The sequence below is a fragment of the Lepus europaeus genome, chromosome 21 (genome assembly GCF_033115175.1).
Source record: "Lepus europaeus isolate LE1 chromosome 21, mLepTim1.pri, whole genome shotgun sequence".
NCBI classification, from domain to species: domain Eukaryota; kingdom Metazoa; phylum Chordata; class Mammalia; order Lagomorpha; family Leporidae; genus Lepus; species Lepus europaeus.
Genome location: NC_084847.1, coordinates 3,202,473 through 3,219,121, shown reverse-complemented (window position 1 = coordinate 3,219,121; position 16,649 = coordinate 3,202,473). Strand labels below are relative to the sequence as shown.

The 16,649-nt window shown below is 58.8% G+C and overlaps 1 long non-coding RNA gene across 1 annotated transcript; it reads left to right on the top strand.

Annotated features, from left to right (window-relative positions):
• Positions 1-503: 503 nt before the first annotated feature.
• LOC133750882 (uncharacterized) lies at positions 504-11,230 on the top strand. The gene is made up of 4 exons (XR_009864735.1): positions 504-1,340; positions 8,711-8,946; positions 11,012-11,068; positions 11,163-11,230. It is a non-coding gene; the product is annotated as an uncharacterized LOC133750882 (long non-coding RNA).
• The last annotated feature ends 5,419 nt before the right edge of the window (positions 11,231-16,649 follow it).

Sequence of the window (16,649 nt, the reverse complement as noted above, 5' to 3'; positions counted from 1 at the left end):
GGGGCGACCTTGCAGCGAGGGGAGGGGTCTGGTCCCCCGCCCCGGGCCCCGCCCCTCCGGCCTTCCGAGGGAGGCGCCCCCCCACGCCCCACAGGGCCGGGACGAGGGGGCGGAGGAGCGGGAGCGACACATTTTTGAGCCGTGACCAACTGGAAACTCCCTCCCCGAGGCGGAAGCCGGGGGCGCCCCGCTGGGGCTCGCGAGCCTCCGCCGGGGCGGCCTCCCAGGCCTGGGGGCGGGGCGCCCGGGCCCCGCCTCTCGCCCGCCTCATGAATATGAATGAGCCGGCCGGGGAGCGGAAGTGCGAGGCGGCCCCTGTCCGATTGGCTCCGCCCCCGCCGCGCGCTCGCGCGGGAGGGGCGTGGCCTGCCCCGCGAAGGGGGGGGCCTCCTTCCGGCCGGCGCGACCCGGACGTGACCTCGAGGGCCGGCGCCGCGGCCGCCCCCGGGAGGCGCGGGCAGCCCGTGGCCTGGGGGCCGCGCTTTGTCTCCCCGGCCCGGCCCGGCCGCCCGCAGGCTGCCGCCCTCCGGAGCCGACCTTCCAGGAGCGGCCCGACTCATTCATTCATGTATTCGTGCCCCCACCCGGCAGAGGATACGGGGTGGGGGTGGGGGAGTGAAAGGCAGAACAAAGCTGTCAGCCTGGGGCGAGAGGTCCAGGGGCCAGACGGACGAGAGCCAGGGCGTGGACATAAGCAGGGAAGGGGGTCCTGGAGGGTCAGGACCTGCAGGAAGTGAGGGAACAAGCCATACAGCAAACTTGAGGGTAGAACGTTCCAGAAAAAGGGGTGCTCCACGTAGAGGGCACAGGCACAGCGGGCATGGAGGCCCGTGGGGCAGGCGTGGAGGGGAGGCGGGCGAATGAAGGGGATGGGGTCCTGGTCTCAGTGGCCGGCGGTTTCAGGCAGGGGCCAGGCAGCGTGCTGGGCGAAGGAGATGGACAGCCCGGTATCTGGGAAGAGATCAGGCTATGGGAGGTTACATGACTTGTCCAAGGTCACACAGCTTGGAAGTGGCCAGACCAGCATTGGAACCCAAGGGGACTGACGTCATTGCCTGGAAACACACTCAGGAGACCTAGGGTGAGGTGACCTTGACCGAGACAGGTCCTCCGTGTCCCTGCACAGTGCTGGAGGCCGCTGGCCTCTGTGCAAGATGGGCAGGCCGGGCCCTTTTTGCTGCTGGTCTGCTGACACACACACACCCTGGGACTGTGGGCGAAACCCAGCCTAGTCACCGCGCAGAGCAAGGGTGTGGCAGAGCCTTGGCTGATGTCTGCTGTCCCTGGAGATGCTCTTGTTGTCTGGAAAGCACTTGCCACCTCGTCAGGCTCTGGAGCAGGTACATGTGGCTTTGGGGAGGGAGGACGGAAGGCAGGAGCCGGGAAGAGGCCGCTTCTGTGGCAGGGGAGAGGGGGTGGTTGGAGGCGCCTGGGGCGGCTGAGCACTCTGGAGCGGTGACCGGGTGTCAGCCAGGCATTGCTCCGAACCTGGAGAGACCAGAGCACAGGCACAAAGCCCACCCATGTGCACCTGCTGCCCAGGTGAGGTGGAAAATGCCCCCAGGTGTCCAGCCGGGGCTCTGTGGCCTCTCTGCGGTGTGCAGGTGGGTCTGTGCCTCAGGACACATAGTGCTGAGGGCCTGGGGGTCTCTAACGGGACACAGACTGCTCATAGACTTCACCCTCCTCCAGCCGGTTAGAGTTTCCAGTCCTGTGTGAAATGTGCCTTCAGGCCCAGTGTGAAATGTGGCTGGGCTAGGAGAGGGTCTCAGCCTTCCATATGTGGAGCTGGGCTGTTCCAGGAGCCCCTGCCTCAGGTCAGCGGTGAGTTTGAGAAACTGATTGGACAAAACCAGAATGGAACTTGCTCTCTGGCCTTTAAGAATACACACAGGGGTAAAGCCGCCTGCACTGCCAGCATCCCATATGGGCGCCGTTCGAGTCCTGGCTGCTCCACTTCCAGCTCTCTGCTGTGGCCTGGGCAAGCAGTAGAAGACGGCCCAGGTCCTTGGGCCCCTGCACCCATGTGGGAGACCTGGAAGAAGCTCCTGGCTTCAGATCTGCCCAGCTCTACCTGTTGTGGCCATCTGAGGAGTGAACCAGTGGATGGAAGACCTCTATCTGCCTCTGCCTCTCTGTAAATAAATAAATAAATGCTAAAAAAAAAAAAAATACACACACACAGGTGGCAGGCGCCTAATCATTCAAACTACCTCCACCAAGGTGTGCATTGACCGGGAGCTGGAGTCAGGAGCCTGAGGCCTGCCTGAAGCCCAAGCACTCCTTCCTACCCATTTGGAGAGGAAAGCGCAGAGAAGTTAAGTGGTTTGTCTGGATGTAGCAATAACCTCCAACCATGGATTCCACACCTCAACTCACCCAGCCCCAACACACACAGTCTGCCTCAGCTGAATTAGGCCCAAGGGGGATACACTTTGCATTTGACCACACGCTGGCCTAAGTGGGTCCCTTACTTGGAGACCCCTGACACCCTGGAGTAGGGGGAGGGGTGGTGTGGGGACAGCAGGGACACTTGTGTTCCCAACCACCAGCCTTTGGGTCTAGAGTGTCAGCCCATCCCTTTTTATTCATTCATTTATTTTTTGACAGGCAGAGTCAGTGAGAGAGAGAGAGACAGAGAGAAAGGTTTTCCTTTTCAGTTGGTTCACCCCTCAAGTGGCTGCTATGGCTGGTGCGCTGCGCCAATCCGAAGCCAGGAGCCAGGTGCTTCCTCCTGGTCTTCCATGCGGGTGCAGGGCCCAAGGACTTGGGCCATCCTCCACTGCCTTCCCAGGCCACAGCAGAGAGCTGGACTGGAAGAGGATCAACCGGGACAGAATCCAGCATCCCAACCAGGACTAGAACCCAGGGTGCTGGCGCCGCAGGCGAAGGATTAGCCAAGTGAGTCGCAGCACCGGCCAGCCCATCCCTTTCAAAAAAAAAAAAAAAAGATTTACTTGAAAGGCATAGTAAAAAAGAGGTGGTTCTTCCATTGGTTCACTCCCCAAATGGCCAAAACAGCCAGGTTTGGGCCAGGCCGAAGCCCGGAGCCAGTGACTCCATCCAGGTCTCCCATGTAGGTGGCAGAGGTCCAAGCACGTGGGCCATCTTGTGCACATCGGCATAAAGCCGGATCAGAAGTGGAACGCGACTCGCTGGCTCTCCAGTGTGGAATCCTGGTTTTTCAGGCGGTGCCTTAACGTGCTGCGCCACGAGCCCCGCCCCGGCCAGCCCCTGATTGGCCCCTGACACAGAGCCCAGGGCACGTCAGCCCAGCTGCAGTGTCCTCAGACTTCCCACGTGGGCTTTGGCTCTAGCTGGCTGCACTGAGGGCATGACCCACCTGGGTGTGGCTGGGACTCCTGCAGGCCCTGGCCTTGAACTGAAGGGGCAGCTGGAGCTGTGGACGCCGTATGGCGTGCGTGTGGTGGGGAAGGGTGCTGTTGGGGGTGGGGACTGCATGGGTGGCCGCAGAACCGTGGACAGCTTGTGGGAAACGGTGCCTCTCCCTCCGTGCGTCACTGCGTATATCCAGTGACACGCCCCAATGGACTCGGCCTCGACCTGCTGCAAGTCGGCGGGGCGTAGGAGGGGGGCTGTGCTTACGACAGGCTGCATGTGGTCTCTGACTGCCCGGCCCTCCCAGCTGGGCAGCCCACAGAAGCCCCTTCCGGAGCCTTCTAGCAGCTTCTGTGTGTCTGACCGTAAATGCATCCCAGTCTCCACTGTAGCACTGTCATCAGCCGAGTTGCTCCTCTGCTTAAAACAGGTGGAGTCTCAAGCTATGGCCCTGTCTCCAGCCAGCCCCTGCCAAGCTTCTCACAGAGCAGCCGCCCCAGGGCGCCCCTCCCGGCCGTGCGGCACGAGGGCTTCCTCCCCTTGCTCTGTCCTACACTGTCCCCCAGCCTCCTCTCAGCCGAGACCCTGACCTCCCAAATCCCTCTGTGCTGGAGCCACCTCCCTCCTGCCTGGGGCTCCGCAGCCCCAGGTGTCCCCTGAGCTGCTGTCCTTGGCCCTCCTTTGCCTGATGCTTCTCCAGTTGAAGGGGCACGAGTGACCTGGTTGTGACCTGGTTGTGACCTGGCTGTGATGCCAGCATCCCTGATGTCCTGGCTGCCCTGCTCCTCATCCAGCTCCCTGCTAAGGCACCTGGGAAGGCAGCAGGAAGCCGGCCTACGTACTTGGGCCCCTGCCACCCACGTGGGAGATCCCAATGGAGTTCCGGGCTCCTGGCTTCCACCGGCCCAGCCCTGGCTGTTTGGGCCATTTGGAAAGTGAACCAGCACCTGGAAGATCTGTTTCCCTCTCTGCCTTTCAAATAAATAAAATCTTAAACAGAAAGTGGCTGGGCCCCTAGTTTCTATTTAAGAGTCTCTGACCCACTGGGCACATACCTCCAGGGCTGGCTTAACCTCACCCCGGGGAGCTCTGGGGCTCCACCTGTCACCCCAGGCAGCCCAGCCACCGTGGGTTCTGTGCGGTCCTTCCTGCAGCTGCGTGGGCTGATGGAGGTGAGTGCTGTCTTCATGGCTTCTAAGGCCCCTGCCTCCCTCCTGCCATCCTCTGGGTTCTCTGGCTTCCTGCGAGGGGCCTGCTGCTCCCTGGGGGGGAGCAGCCCGCCCTTGTGCAGCAGGAGTTTTGGTCGGGGAAAGGTGGGAAGAGAAGTAGGCACCGCCCCAGGCCTGTCTTCTCTGTCTGCTTCCGGGGGCACAGAGCTGGACTCCCCAGCTAGGGTCCGCTCTGCTCTCCGCACCAGGAGGCCTTTGGGCATTAGGCGTTGGCTGGATTTGGAGTTGACCCTCCTGAAGGAGAAGTCAGGTCACAGCAGGACCTGCTGCAGGGCCTGGAGGTGATGGAATCTTGGGGGGCTGGGATTGGGGTGTTGAGCTGAGCAGGCAGGTCAGGCTGGAACAGGGGCTCCCTGGGAAGGAGCCGTTTCCTTACCGCCCTCTGCCTGAGGTCGGTCATCTTCTGAAGTCATGGCTGTAGCAGCCCGCACTGAGCAGGGCTGAAGCCAGGAGCCTGGAACTCTATCCTGGTCTCCCATGTCGCTGGCAGGGGCTCACGTAGTTGGGCCAGCTTCCCTGCGTACCCAGGTGCATTGGCAGGCAGCTGGATGGGAAGTGGAGCAGCCAGGACTCAAACTGGCAGGCAGCCGCTTACCCCACTGTGCTGCCACGCCAGCATGGGGTCCCACGTCTTAGCAGAACCCACACTGTGCCCCGACTCCCCCGGCCCCCTTCATTATCCACAGCTCTCCCCACGCAGGAGCACCTGATCCCATTGGCTAAGAATGAAAAGGACCTCTACATAGCGGTGTTGAAGCCAAAAGAGCGGAGAGTTTTTTCCATTGACACCTGGTGTCAGCACTGGGTTCGCTCGGGCAAGTTCACTGAGAGGAGAGTTTAATTAGCAGGTGGTAATTAAAACCCAGAGGCCTCGGCCAGCGCTGCGGTGCGGCTCGTTTGAGCTGCTGCTCTCAGCAGCGGTATGTGAGCTTCTGCTTCCAGTCCCACTTCCTGCCAGTGCTCGCCCCGGGAGGCAGCAGCTGTCAGCTCGGACGCTTGGGTCCCAGCCACTCCAGACTGCGCTCCGGGCTCCTGGCTTCTGCCTGGCCCCGCCTGGCTGCAGTGGGGCATTTAGGAAGTGAATCAGGGGATGCAAGGTCTCTCTTCATCTCTGTTTACCTCTAAGTAAAATGAGCATAAATCCAAATTAGAGATGCTTATAGCAGCACGATTTCTAGCAGCCGAAATGCAGAAACAACCCAACGTCAGTCAGCTGCTGGGGGTTAACAGACTGACCTCTCGCTGCGCTGGAGTATTATTCAGCCATGAACAAGCATGAAGCACAAACACGTGGCAGCACGCAGCGCCTTGGCAACAGAATACTGAGCAGCAGGCAGGCAAAGAGCCACGTGCTGTACCATAGAAAACGTCCGGAATGTGCAAGTGGACGAGGAGTTGCACTGGAAAGACAGGCTGGGGGCCAGCGCTGTGGTGCAGTGGGTAAAGCCGCCACCTACAGTGCCGACATCCCATACGGGCGCCGGTTCAAGTCCGGCTGCTCCGCTTCCAATCCAGCTCTCTGCTGTGCCCTGGGAAAGCAGTGGAAGATGGCCCAGATCCTTGGGCCCCTGCACCCGTGTGGGAGACCCACAAGAAGCTCCCGGCTCCTGGCTTCAGATCAGCACAGCTCCGGCCGCTGCAGCCAATTGGGGAGTGAACCAGCGGATGGAAGATCTGTCTCTGGCTCTACCTCTCTCTGTAACTGTCTTTCAAATAAATAAAAAAATCTTAAAAAAAAAAAAAAAAAAAAAAAGGCTGGGTGCTGAGCAGAGTTCCTCTGAGGGTGGTCCAAAACTGCTCGTGGGAGTGGTTGCACGGCAGTGCGGGAGCTGCTCACGGAAGCACCCACGGAGAACAGCAGCCAGACCTCCCTGCACTGGGGCTGACACAGGGTCAGGAGGAGGAGGGGCTTGCTGCGTGCATGGTCCTCCTGGAAGGTCACCGAGAAGTGCCCGGATGGGGGACGCTTCTCTCCGTGAGAACTCGGCTCTGGCACTACCCTGAGAGCCGGAGAGGTGTCCGCACCCAGTGACCCTCCGCCGTGCCATCACTTTGCCACCGGTCCCAGCCCCTGTTCCTTTCTTAGCTCTTCCCACACTCAGAGTTCTTTCCTGCCTCCGACCTCGTTTTGTCTGACGACTGCTTGACTGAGCCCCGTGGGTCAGGGGCTTGTCCGCCTCTTCCTTGCCACGCCACAGGTGCTCAGCGAAAACCTGATGAATGAATCCGCTCACACGCGTTGGTAACGGCTGAGGGCGGTCTGGGCTGGGGTCAGCGTTTGGTACTGGGAGGTCCGAGCCGAGCAGTTCAGGGTGTCTCTGGCCCCGGTGGTGTTCTCTGCCTCTGCTCCAGTTCAGAAGAATGTCTCTGGAAGGAAGCCTGGCTGCGACGAGGCAAGAGGGGCGGGCGCGGGGGCTGCCGGCCCGGGAGGAAGTGTGCAGCCCTGGGCTGCCGCAGGCGTGGCGTCTGCCTTTGCACCTTTGGAATGCGGCTGATTCACTCGGGGGGAGCCATGGGCTGCCACTGCGCCTTGGATCTGACATCTGGAGGTTGAATTCCAGGAGGAGAGAGAGACGGATTCTTTCGAGCAGATGCCAACGCTGAAGGTCACACAGAGCAAGGGGACTGCCCTGGGAGTGGGCTGTGAGGGTCCCACGCCCTACAGAGGTCTGGGGGAGAGGTGAGACCCCATCCTCACCCCTGAGCTACCAGCGCCTCTCTGTGGCAGGCTAAGGCAGAGAAGAGAGCCAGAGCAGGACAGCCAGACCCGAACAGCTCCTGTGACTGCAGGGGCTGGGGGCCCAGCCCTCAGCGACATCTCTGGGACACAGGCCTGCATCTCACGGCCAAGCTCCCGCTGCGTGGGCTTCAGTCTCAGGCCTGAGTCCTGCTGGGAGACCCTGAATGCCCAGTTTGCTTCTCTCCTGGGTTCCAGTGGTTGTCTATGCCTGCCTCAGCTTGGCTGGAGCTGGGCCAGACCTGCGGGGGTGGCCGTGCTGCTGACGGGGCGGGTGCACGTTTAGGAGCCCACACCAGCACGGGCTCACATCCCTGGAGCCACTTGAGGAAGCTTGAGGGGGTTCCCAGAGGGGCGCCAGCTCAGCCGTGCTGCTGCCTCCCCGGGGCAGGCTCCTGGGGCAGTTCCAGGCCATGTGCTCAGCTTCCCAAGCTTTTGCCTACCGGGGTGCTCCCCTGGTTCAGTCGCTCTCTGAGCTCCCAGGAGCTCATTCTCTTCCTCTCTGAAATCTCCTAGGATTCTGTGAAGGACTGAATGAGAATGCACACAAAGCCCTGGCCACATGGCTGGCTGGGAGGAGGCAGGAGGACAGCTGACGCGTGGGCCCCGGTCCGCTGTGCCCGGTGGACTCTGCGCAGTCTGCGGGCATGAGTGCGCGAGTGTGTGCGTGTGCGTGTGCACACATGAATGCCGCTGCAGCCCCTTCCTCTTCTCCCAGAGGGTCGGGGAGGTGGGGAGATGCAGGAGTAGGTGGAGGCCAAAGACTGGGCCTCCCAGGTCCAGCGTGTGGGCCTCAGCTGCGGGGTCTGCAGGCTCAGGCCTGCCTCTGGGAGGCCACTCCCAGCAGCTTCAGCTCCAGACCTGGGGCTGGAGGAGGGGCTCAGGCATCCTAGGCTCCCACGTGCTGCTGCCTGTGTCCCTGTGCCACTACATCTGGAGCCTGTGTGGTCACCTGTCTTTGGAAGGTTCCTCAATCAGCCTTTCCGGAGCCCTGGAGCCTGGGGGTGGGTCCACATCACGCCTGCCACCCTCGCTGCCACCACACTGCCCAGGTCTCCCAGTCTCAGCTCAACCCCTGCTCCTTGGGTGGGCCACTTGGACCCTGGGAGTTCTTGGTTCCACGATGGGTGGTGGGTGCGGTACGACTGTCTGGGGACATAGCTTCAGTCACCAGGGTCAGTAGTTCCTGTTGTCCTGTACGGCCGGCCATCTAGTCTGTTGTAAGTGTTCTCAGACACAGCCCCTTAGGCTGGCCAGGACTACCCCGCAGGGCCCTCCCGTGGGTCAGGCTTTTTTTTTTAATGTATTCGTTGGTCTCTTCCATTGGTCCACGGGCTCTCTGAAGCTGAAGCTGAAGCATGTAGTCATGAAAGCTGCATTTGCTGATATTTTACTGTTTTTACAGCACTGAGATCCGGGGGAGCCGGCGTTGTGGAAGAGCAAGTTAAGCCTCCACCTGCGACACCAGCATCCTGTGCTGGTTTGTGACGCAGCTGCTCCGCTTCCAATCCAGCTCCCTGCTAATATGTCTGGAGAGCAGCAGAAGATGGCCCAAATGCTTGGGCCCCTGCCACCCACGGAGGAGACCAGGATGGAGTTCCTGGCTCCTGGCTTCGAATTAGCACACCTAGCCTGTCACAGGTAATTGAGGAGTCAACCAGGAGAGGGGAGATTGATCTCTCTCTCCCAACCCCTGTTCTCTGTCACTTTGGCTTACAAATAAATAAAATAAATCTTTTTTTTTTATTTGACAGATAGAGTTAGACAGTGTGTGAGAGAGAAACAGAGAGAAAGGTCTTCCTTCTGTTGATTCACTCCCCAAATGGCCGCTATGGCTGGACCTACACCGATCCAGGTGCTTCTTCCTGGTCTCCCATGCTGGTGCAGGGGCCCAAGCACCTGGGCCATCCTCCACTGCCTTCCCGGGCCACAGCAGAGAGCTGGACTGGAAGAGGAGCAACCGGGACTAGAACCGGGGGTACTAGCACCGCAGGCAGAGGATTAGCCAAGTGATCCATGGTGCCGGCCCAAAATAAATCTTTTTAAAAATTGAGATGGGGCTGGCGCTGTGGCTCAATAGGCTAATCCTCTGCCTTGTGGCACCGGCACACCGGGTTCTAGTCCCGGTCGGGGCGCTGGATTTTGTCCCGGTTGCCCCTCTTCCAGGCCAGCTCTCTGCTGTGGCCCGGGAGTGCAGTGGAGGATGGCCCAAGTGCTTGGGCCCTGCACCCCATGGGAGACCAGGAGAAGTACCTGGCTCCTGCCTTTGGATTCGCGCAGTGAGCCGGTCACAGCGTGCCAACCATGGCGGCCTTTGGAGGGTGAACCAACGGCACAAGGAAGATCTTTCTCTCTGTCTCTCTCTCTCAAGGTCCACTCTGCCTGTCAAAAAAAAAAAAAAAAAAAAAAAAAGTTGAGATAGGAAGTAGGTATTTTGGCCCAGTGGGCTGGCTGCCGCTTGGGACACTGGCATCCTACATGGACGTCTCTGGGTTCCAGTCCTGGCTCTGTTTCTGATTCAGCTTCCTGCTGATGGGCACCCTGGCAGGCAGCAGGCGATGGCTCGAGCACTCGGGTCCCTGCCTTGATCGAGTTTTGGGCTCCTGGCTTTGGCTTGGCCGAGTCCTTTTTTTTTTTTTTTTAAAGGCATTTGGGGAGTAAACCCGTGGATGGAAGACTTCTGTCTGTCTCTCTGAATTTCAAATAAAAATATATTAAAAAATTTATAGTGTACAACCAGTGGTTTTTAGAACTTTCACAGAGTTGTGCAACCATCACCACCATCTAATTCCAGCACATTTCACCACCCCAAAAAGAAACTCTATACCCATTAGTAGTCACTCCCACCCTCTCTGCTCCCGGCTCCAGTCTCAGCGGATTTGCTGTTTTTGGGCATTTCACATAGATGTGGCTTTGTGACTGGCTTCTCTCACTCAGGAGGAAGCATCCGAGGTTCCTCGGCATCAGATCCTTTCGAGGCGGAGCGTATGGACCCATCTCAGTGTTGCCCACGGGTGGGCATTTGGGTTGTTTTCCACTGAATAACTCAGCTAGGGGGCCAGGCCTGTAGTCCAGTCCTTAAGTTGCCACTTGGGAAGCCTGCATCCCTCGGAGAGCTCCTGTGCTCCTCATCCAGCTTCCTGCCGATGTGCACCCCGGGAGGCAGCAGGTGATGGGTTGAGTGCTTGGATTCCTGCCACCATGTGGGAGACCCAGATGGAGTTCTGGGTTCCTGGCTTTGGCCTGGCCCAGCCCCAGCTGTTGCTGGGGACAGAACCAGTAGATGGGAAGTGTCTCTCTCTTTTTCTCTCTACCTTTCAAATAAAATGAAAATTAAAAAAATATTTATTTGAAAGTCAGAGTTACATCAAGAGAGGGAGAGACACAAAGAGAGGTCTTCCATCTGTTGGTTCACTCCCCAAAAAGCTGCAATGACCAGGCAGGCCAAAGCCAGGAGCTTCATCTGGGTCTCCCACTCGGGTGCGGGGGCCCAAAGCACTTGGGCCAATCTTCGCTGCTTTCCCAGGCCATAGCAGGGAGCTGGATTGGAAGTGGAGCAGCCGAGACTCGAACTGGTGCCCATATGGGATGCTAGCACTGCAGACAGCAGCTCAATCTGCTATACCACAGTGCAGACCCCCAGGTTTGTTTTTTTTTTTTTAAATCTCTAAGGGCCTTTGACTGACACCTCATTTAATCCTCACAGCAACCCTGCAGTGGAGGCACTGGCGTCACCTCCATTCTGCAAATGAGACCCAGAGGGGTGAGTCCAGGCCGCATGGCCCAAGGCGTTGGAGCGCGGATTGTCCCGATGTGCTGCCTATTTAGACGTTTCTAACGTTTCTAATAATTTTTAGCAGTATCTTGCTGCGCCCTCTCCCACGGCCAATGTTGACCACTGGTCTCACAGGGCCACACAGACCTGAAACCTCAGAAACCGCTGTGATCTGTCCAGGTGAGCGCTGCCCACCTGCCCAGTGGTGATTCTGTGGCACCAGGGGGTCGGCCCTCAGGGAGTCCAGGGGGCCTTCTCCTGCCGAGGTAGACCCATCGCCCACCCCCATGTGGCACCCAGGCTTTGCCGGGCTTCCTCGCCCCCTCTTGGATTAGACACACAGACCATTTGGGTCTCCTGGTCATGAACTCTGCTGCTCCTATGGCCTTGTGGGTGTGAGTTCATTCAGCTCTGCCACTCTCTGGCCGTGTCTGCTCATCTGTAGACTGGGAAGCCCACAACACCTGTCACAGGGGGCCGAGTGCCGGCCCAGCCCCTCCTGGTCTCCCCTCAGTCCTTATAAAAAGGCGGGAGGGCTCTGGTCCCTGGGGGCAGGGCAGGGGTCCTGGCCTCTTTCCCTGCCCCTGGGCAGCGGGAGGCATCCCATGCAGGGCCCTCCAGGCCTCCCCTGCTCCTGCCCCCTGCCCAGTTCCCCGCCCCACTTTCCTGAAAACTGGGCAGAGCCTGGTGTATTCTCTGCTGGCCGCCTGGCAAAGCCCTCTCTGTGCTCTCCCAGATCTGCAGCACAGACCTGCTGCTCGGTGGCCAAAGGGCTTGGACACTGGCCTTGACTGTGGACCCCCCTGAATGAGGGCCCCCCACTGCCCCTCATGAGATGGGGGGGAGGCAGCTGTGCGGTGGGGCTCGGGGCCAAGCCAGGGAGGACCAGGCAGCTTCCTGCTGGGGAAACCCTCTGCTCCCAGTCCTGCCCCTGTCTCCCGCTTCTCACATTTCAGCTTCTGGGTTCCTGGCACTGCCGGGCGGTGCCGCAGCTGCACCACACAGACGTTAACTCCCGATGTGCTGGCGGCAGCAGGGGCCGGCAGGGGAGAGAGCTGTGCAATGACCCCGTCTCTGCTCGGCCTGGCCCCCGCACCGCGGCTTCTCTCACCCTCGCCCCCTCCTCTCTGCTAAACCTGAAGCCAAAGGCCAAGGCGCTCCCGGACCCCTCGGAGTCACTCCTGCCTGTGTCTGTGTCTGGCACTGACCGTGGGACCTCAGCGTGGACCCTCTCATTTCTTTTTTTTTTTTTTTTTTTTGACGGGCAGAGTGGACAGTGAGAGAGAGAGACAGAGAGAAAGGTCTTCCTTTGCCGTTGGTTCACTCTCCAATGGCCGCTGCGGCTGGCGCACCGCGCTGATCTGAAGCCAGGAGCCAGGTGCTTCTCCTGGTCTCCCATGTGGGTGCAGGGCCCAAGCACTTGGGCCATCCTCCACTGCCTTCCCGGGCCATAGCAGAGAGCTGGCCTGGAAGAGGGGCAACTGGGACAGAATCCGGCGCCCTGACCAGGACTAGAACCTGGAGTGCCGGCGTCGCTAGGTGGAGGATTAGCCTATTGAGCCGCAGTGCCGGCCGGACCCTCTCATTTCATGCATGGGCATGATTCCCCCTCCAGCTCCTCCTCTTGCACCTGGACTTCCCTGGCCAGGGCGGGGCCGCCAGCACCAGCTGGGCTCTACAGAGTCTGGCTCAGAAGCCATTCTCCAGGGCAGCCACGTGGGGTCTGGAAGGAGCTGGCGCTGACCCATGGTGAGGATCTTGGCTGCGTCCTTTGGGTCTGCACGTAGGACACAGGGTGCCATGGTGAAGACGAAGCAGGAATAGAAGCAAAGCCATGGAGCAGCATCTGGCACTCGGCGGGCACTCGGCCACTGCTGCCCCAACACATGTGCCTTCCCGACTCGCATTGGGGCTCTGAGCCGGCCCCTCCCCACAGAGAGCCTTTCCACCTTGCAGCCTGCCCAGGTCTGGCTGTTCCTCGAAGCAGGCCCAGTCCCTTCCCTGCCCTTGGCCCCTGACCTCCACCCACTCTATGGGAGGCCAGCAGGCTGCCCCGGGGGCACTGGAGACAGCACCTCAGCCGTCCTCTCCCCCTGCTCCTCTGCTGGCTCCCTCCTGCGTCCTGTGGGCCTCGGACCCTCTGCCCCCGCCAGCCACAGCCCCTTGCTCCATTGGCTGACTTGTTCTCCTTTTATAGTAACCAGAGGCTCAGGGGCTGGTGTTGTGGCTCAGCGGGTTAAGCTGCCATCTGCGATGCCAGCATCCCACGTGACCTTGGTTCAAATCCTGGCTGCTCCACTTCCGATGTAGCTCCCTGCTGATGTGCCTGGGAAAGCAGCAGAGGTTGGTCTGACTGTTGGGCCTCTGTCACCCAAGTTCCTGGCTCCTGGCTTTGGCACCAGCCGTAGCCACAATTTGGGGAGTGAATCAGCGGATGGAAGATTTCTCTCCCCCTCTCTGTATAACTCCGCCTTTCCAATAGATAAATCTTTAACAATAAAACAAACAAACGGAGGCTCCACCTTCTCCCTTCCTCTTCAATCCTGGTGAGAGTGGCTCAGACTCGGAGGCAGGTGACTCAGCTCTGGTCTGACCTTGACTGTGAATTCTTTGAGGACTTCACAGGGAGTCTTCAACAGACCTGCCTCAGGGCCTGGTCTACCTGCTGGAACTATAACTGTCCAGCGCCTTCCAGAGAGCAGACTGAAGAAGCGGCCAGACGGCCATTTCCATCTAAAACAGAAACAACCTACCAGCACGATTATACCGGGAATGCACCCAGCTTCAAAAAAGAAAAGCCCCATAACATAATGTGACTTTGTTAGACTTTTAAATGTTACTTAACTTCATTTTATATGAGAGGCTTAAAGACAGAGTGGGGGAGACACTGACGGAGAGATCTTCCAGCCTCCGGTTCATTCCCCAGATGCCGGCAACAGCCAGGGCTGGGCCAGAAACTCAGCCTGGGTCTCCCATGTGGGTGGCAGGGACCCAAGTACTTGAGCCATCACCTGCTGCTTCCCAAGGTGTGCATTGGTAGAGACCTGGGTGGGAGGTGGAGGAGCCGGCACTTGGACTAGGCACTCGGATACGCAAGCAACCTAGATGGCAACTTAATCATCGCACTGAATGCCTGCCCTGAATGCACTCAGTAGAAGGAAGCCAGGTCCCTGGTTCTCCTTCAGGTTCTGAGAGACACTCCCTGCAGGAAGCTTTTAAGTTTGACTCCTCCCCATGGCAGGGAGGAGCCAGGTGCTGAGAAGGACCAAACTGGGCAGGGGTTGCTGAGCCAGGGGCAAGGGAGAGGCCAGGGCTGGAGCCCACGGTGGTGGAGGGGGCACCAAAGACAGCTGGGAGGAAGCTGAGCCCTGGAGGGACTCCAGCCATCTCAAATGTGGCTGCTCGCTCATAATAAAAGCGAGCTGCTGTGCACCCAGAGATCGGGCCATCTCGGGACCCCGAGATAAGCCAGGTGCCTCCTGGATCTTCAGGGCCTTCGGAGCACCAGAGAGGGGGCAGTGAGTCAGCCCCTGCCTCCCAGTACCTGCTTGGAGCACCAGCCTGTGTTCAGCGTGTGTGCCAGGCGCCCCCTAGTGGTCGGGGGCATCCCAGCCTCGCTGGCCAGATCTCCTTGTGCCTGGGGTAGGTGGGGGACACAGGGCACCTGACCCTATTCTGCCTTCCTGGGCACATTCAGGGTCCAGACTCCTGGGTGGGGACTTTTTTCTTCTGCAGGTATTACCCTGGCCCCAACCCACTGAGATCCATACCCCGATATGCGCCAGAGCACACCTGGCCCAAAAGGCCATGTGGCCAATCATATCCCTACCCCTGGACTATTCCCAGGAAAGTTCTTTAACTTGCTCCATGCCTCCTGCATGTCTCCTGCACCTTTGGTGCCAGAATTCTCTTTTTATGCAAGCCTTATTATTTGTTTATTTTAAAGAGATATGGGGGGGGGGCGAGAGAGATATCTTGCATTTGCTGGTTCACTCCCCAAATGGCTGCAACATCCGTGGCTGGGCTAGGCTGAAGCTAGGAGCCAGGAGCTTCTTCTGGGCCTTCCTTGTGGGTGCAGGGGCCCAAGCACTTGAGCCATCTTCTGCTGCTTTCCCAGGTGCATTAGCCAGGAGCTGGATTGGAAGTGGAACAGCCTGGACTCAAACCAGTGCCCATATGGGATGCCAGCACCGCAGGTGGAGACTTAACCTTCTATGCCACAGTGCCAGCCCCCAGAATTCTCTTATACTCCGCCATGGAGCATGGACAGAACCTGTGACTGGGTGCATCACCCAATCCAGCGGATCCCAAGGCAGATGGATGATCCAGCAGGCCTGCTCTCATCCAGGATCCGTCAACAGAGTTCCCTCTGGCTGCTTGGGAAGAGGAAGTCATAGAGAGTCGAAGGGAAACAGGAGAGGGATGTTCTCCATGGCTCAGGTGGAGGGGTCGGGGGCAAGGACCTGAGAAGAAGCTTCTAGAAGCTGAGTGGTGCCCCAGACCACAGCCAACAAGAAAACGGGGACCGAAGTCCTGCAGCCACACGGACTGCTTTCTGCCACCAACCAGGGGGCCTGGGGGAGACCCTAAGCCACAGATGACACAGTGGCCCTGGTTCAGCTTCACTGACGAGACCCTGGCTCTGACCCTCTGAACTGTCCGGGGATAAATGGGGTTGTTTTAAGCCACTAAGTTTGTGGAATTTTGTTACTCAGCAATAGAAAACTAATACATCATCTATCTAAAGGGCAGAAACTGTATTCTAGCACATGTTGGATAAAAGTTGAAAAATAAGAAAAATCTACTCTCCTACACGTGAGTGTGTGAACTCGGAATTGCAGTGTGCCGGGCTGCTGCTCGCGCCACTGGCTGTAGCACTTTTTAATTTTTTTTTTAGAAAAAATGTTTTGTTTATTCAATTTTACATTTTTGAAATTTTAAAAAAGGATTTGTTTTTTATTTATTTGAAAGGCAAAGTTACAAAGAGAGGAGCAGCGACAGAGAGCTCTTCCATCTACTGGCTCACTTCCCAAATGGCCGCAACAGCCAGGGCTGAGCCAGGCTGAAGCCAAGAGCCTGGAGCTTCTTTTGGGTCGCCCACGCGGGTGCAGGGGGCCAATGACTTGTGCCATCCTCTGCTGCTTTCCCAGGCCATACCAGGGAGCCAGATCTAAAGTGGAGCAGTCGGGTCCCAAACCGGCACCCATACGGGATGCTGGCATTGCACGTGGGGCCTCACCTGTTACACCACAACACCAACCCCCAATTTTTTAATTTTTAAAAATTTATTTGAAAGACAGAAACAGAGATCTTCCATCCACTGACTTATATCCCAAATGACTGTAATAGGCCAGGCTGGGCCAGGCTGAAGCCAGGGGCCAGGAACTCCATCCTGGTCTCCTGCATGGGCAGCAGCCCAACTGCCTGAGCCGTCAGCTGCTGCTGCCCAGGCTGTGCACTGGCAGGAAGCTGGAGCTGGCAGCAGAGCCAGGAACGGACCCGGGCACTTTGATACGGGATGCAGCTGGCTGAGCAGCACCTTGGCTGCTGTGCCACACGCCCGCTCCTT